Source organism: Nannospalax galili, unplaced genomic scaffold (genome assembly GCF_000622305.1).
Source record: "Nannospalax galili isolate Female #2095 unplaced genomic scaffold, S.galili_v1.0 scaffold117, whole genome shotgun sequence".
Lineage (NCBI taxonomy): Eukaryota > Metazoa > Chordata > Mammalia > Rodentia > Spalacidae > Nannospalax > Nannospalax galili.
Window position 1 is genome coordinate 3,610,858 of NW_008341422.1, and position 4,316 is coordinate 3,615,173.

The following is a 4,316-nucleotide window of genomic DNA, read 5'->3' on the forward strand; positions in this document are numbered from 1 at the left end:
AGGAAGGAAGGAAGGAAGGAAGGAAGGAAGGAAGGAAGGAAGACAGGAAGGAAGGAAGTCAGGAAGGAAGGAAGGCAGGAAGGCAGGAAGGAGGAAGGATTTATTTTGGCTCACAGAGGGCGCAGTCCATCATGGTGGGGAAGGCATGGAAGCAAGATGTTAAGTCCTTCAAGAAACAGAGAGAGATGAATGCTGGTCCTCAGTTCACTTTCTCCTTTTAATATGTACTAGGACCACAGTCTGTGAAATGGTACCACCCATGTTCTATAGTTTTAACTGTCAACTTGACACTGCCTAGAGCCATCGGAGAAATGACCTGTGATGGACTATCTTGATTGTTCATTGCTGCAGGAGGGCCAGCCCACTGTGGGCAATACCATTCACTAGGAATGTGGTCCTGGGCTGTAAAAGGAAGCTAGCTGAGCATGAGGCTGCAGAGCCAGCAAGCAGCTTCCTCCATGGTTTCTGCTTCTGTTTCTGCTTGAGCTCCTGCCCTGACTTCCCCCCGTGCTGGACCTGGAAGTGTGACCAAATAAACCCTTTCCTCCCCTATGTTGCTTTTGATCATAGTGTTTATCACAACAGTTGAAAGAAACCTGAACAACCCACATTTACCATGGGTTTGCCCATCCCAGTTAGTGAAATAGAGTAACTTCCTCACAGACAAGCCCTAAGGTTTGTCTCCAAGGTGATTCTAGATTCCAACAATTTGGCAATCAATGTTAACCATCACAGAAGAGAGTAATCTGGGTAAATGAAAGAAGGATAAAATGTGTTCTCTCATCAAGACTGTTTCATTTGTTCATCTTTTTCCAGAGTGGAAGGAAGCATTCGAAAATCAGACACTTGCTGTGATGGTTAATCTTGGTTGTTAACTTGATTGGCTCTGAAATCAACTAAGAAACACACCTCTGTGCAGGTCTATGATGGTATTGGAAGGATTAACTGAAAAGACTCTCCTTTGTGACATTTACTATGTGATGCCACATTGTGGCTATGCCTTGATTTAAAAAAAAAAAAAAAAAAAAGGCCTGACTCTTAGCATCCATTTTAAGGCCAAGAGTGAACCCAACCTGCAGAGAATCTGTTCCTCCAGACTTCTCTTGGAATTGTGTGCCAGAACAAATGCCTGCTCATTGTTTTATTGAAACAGTATGTCCATCATGAAATGGGGGAGGAAAAGTTGGATCCTTATTGTATCAGAGAATTTTGCCATTTCTGCTCCCTAAACCAACTCACACATACAACCACTAACAGACATTATTAGTTGAATCCCATCCATTGTTTGCAACACAAATGGCATCATCTTCATTGTTTCTAGTCTGTTTGCAGCCGACAATATATATTTTATATTGTTTGCAGTATAAACAAACTAAGAAGATTAACTTTTGTGTTGCAAGGTTAAGTAAAATCATTTGTCCACAGTCTGTCCATATTGTAAGAGTCATTACCACACTCCCACAGGGTAAGAAGCACTCTCCACCAGTGGTCCAGATGTAACGAGATCTGAGGAAAAGGCAGAGCTAGAAGGCAGAGCGTCTTGCCTGGCTGCGGTCGCTCCTTGCCAACTGAGTGGGTCTGCCCTGTTGCTGCCGTGCTGCCTCTATCCTTTACTATCATCAGAATCCAGTGTCTTCAGCCCTTCTGTGTGAACTGAAAACGAGCTGGTCTTCAAGAATTTTCTAGACTGTCAGTGCCACATTATGGGTACAGAGGCATCCAACCTCCTGGATTGAGCAGCTACCAGATTACACTTTTATGTAAGCCAAAAGTGATGTGTACTATTTCTACTAGCTCTGTCCCTCTGGAGAACCCCAACTATTACATCCATCAACAGCCTAGCCTAGTCTCAGTTCCTCTGTGGTCTCTCCAATTGGAGGCAGCTCAGCACCAGCCTTCCCTCCTAAAGACATTGGCCCTATGCTCACCTCTCTTCTGTGGCCATTGCATGGAGTCCTCCCAACATATCTATAGTCACCACAGGTACATCAGCAAAAGGTGAGTAAACACACTTAGGGTGAACAAGGACTTAAGGGGACAAGATCAGGAGCTCTATGCCTGTCCCCTCCTTTCTCTATTGCTGCCATGGATGCAGCCTGTTGCACACAGTAGCTCAGCTTGACTGGTGGCTCTGGTGGTCCCTCCTCTTTCAGGAGGTTATGGAAAGAAGAATCACTACTCTTGGAAGCTGAACATTTGCAAGCCACAGTGCTGTTTCTGTTTTTACCACCTGCCAAGGGCCAACTGCCGGGTCCTTTGGGAGCCCGTGTTTGGTTGCAGAGCAGGGGTAAAGGGAAGATGGAGCAGCTCTCACTCTTTTCTTTCAGGAGAGCATTTTGTTCCTTCGATTGTCGGGGAAGCTTTGTACAGACAGGTCTCTATTCCCAGGGCAGAGGAACTGGAGACAAGCAGCAGACATTTAGCAACTCTTCATCACTTCTCTAACCCGTTACACTTTGTTCTCTGATAATTTGTTTGAGACTGTGTCTTTTTTCTCTGAAGGGCTCTGAGACCTTTTAACATGAGGTTTATCTACAGTTGGGGATATAGAAGCAGAACAGAGAATAGGCAAGGAAGGAAGAGGCAGTCAATAGTTTAAATGTAAAAATAAGCAAAACTGCTGCAAAGCAAGTTTAAACAGCACCTTGGGTTCTTTCTAGGCAGAGCAGGCAAGGAAACATGAGGTTCTATAGCTGTCATGAAAGGCATCAAAGAGGACTCTGGACAATCAAATGAACATTTGTGGCATTTCATTTCACCTGCTTTAAAATGTCTCAGTCTCTGTTATCATGACTATGTTCCATGGGGGAGGACCCTGCCACTCTAATGGGCCGTGGGTACTAGCATTGGAGAGAACAGACTTGAGGGCTGGGGCTGTAGCTCAGTGGTAGAGCACTTGCCTAACATGCATGAGGTCCTAGGCTCAATACTCAAGGAGAGATAGAGAGATAGAAAGAGAGAGAGAGAGAGAGAGAGAGAGAGAGAGAGAGAGAGAAATAGCATACACTTTTGATAAGGAATGTGATGTTGAACTTGTATTACCCCATGTCCACAAATTTTATGCAGGGCAGCAATATTTATGGAGCGCAATCCAAGTGATTTCTAATCTGCTTTTCTTCCAGATGCACAACATCTACCATTGGATTGAGCCAGGTCAGCTTAGACATGTAAGCCAAGATGGTATTGATTGGCTTCCTTCGAGCACTCCAGCAGTCCCTTCCCTGGCTTGTTTAAATCCTTTGAATTGTTGTCCAGTGTGGTTTTATCACCCTTCAAGGAAGAGTAATTAGAATAAAAACAGCTGGGCTGGGAAAAGGACTCTTGTAAAAATGTGATCCTCAGAACCCACATGTTCTAGTTTGCTTTCTGTTGCTGTGATAAAAACACTCTGACCAAAAGCAACTCGGGGGAGGAAATGGTTTATTTGGCTTACACTTCCAGGTCACAATCTATCATTGAGGGAATTCAAGGTAGGAATTGAATTGAAGCAAGAACTGAAGCAAAAACCATGGAGGAATTTTGCTTACTGACATATATCAAGCTTTCTTTCTTATATAAGCCAGACACATCTGCCTAGGGATGGTGCCACTCACAGCAGCTGGGTCCTCCTACACCAACCATCAACCGATACAGTCTCTTACGGACATAACCACAAGTCAATCTGATCTGAAAAATTCCTCAACTGAGATTTCATCTTCTCATGTGGCTCTAGGTTGCATGAAGTTGACAGAGAGAGAGAGAGAGAGAGAGAGATTAAAAAGGTGAGGTAGAAAGCAGAGACAGGCAGATCCCTTGAAGTTCACAAGATAGCTTGCCTGGCCTACGGCAAAGTTCCAGACCAATAAGAGAGTGTAGAAGACTCCTGAGGAATAACACTAGAGGCTGTCCTCTGACTTCTACACACAGGTATACACACACACACACACACACACACACACACACACACCATATAGCCAACTACATAACAGTTATTGAAGTGATCCTTTGCTGAAAAATCCATAAAAATAATGTGACTTTGATAGGCATGGGGCTCTTCTTCCAAGAAATCAGTTTATTTTCATCCCTTGGACATAGCTTGGTAGAACGGATCTGATTTTCCTTGTAGACTCAGCTGATTTTGTTCTTATAGCAGCAACAGAGCCCAAGTAAGCCAGTGTAAAGGACTTTATCATACAAGTACTTAAAGGGATTCAAGATTATGGTCCCTGGAAGAGGTTAGAGACCCGGCTTTGCCTTGCCTTTGCAATCCATTTTGAATTTTTAATTTTGCAGCATTTTTAAAAAGAGTTCATTAAGCTGTCTAGTTATTTCTGGAA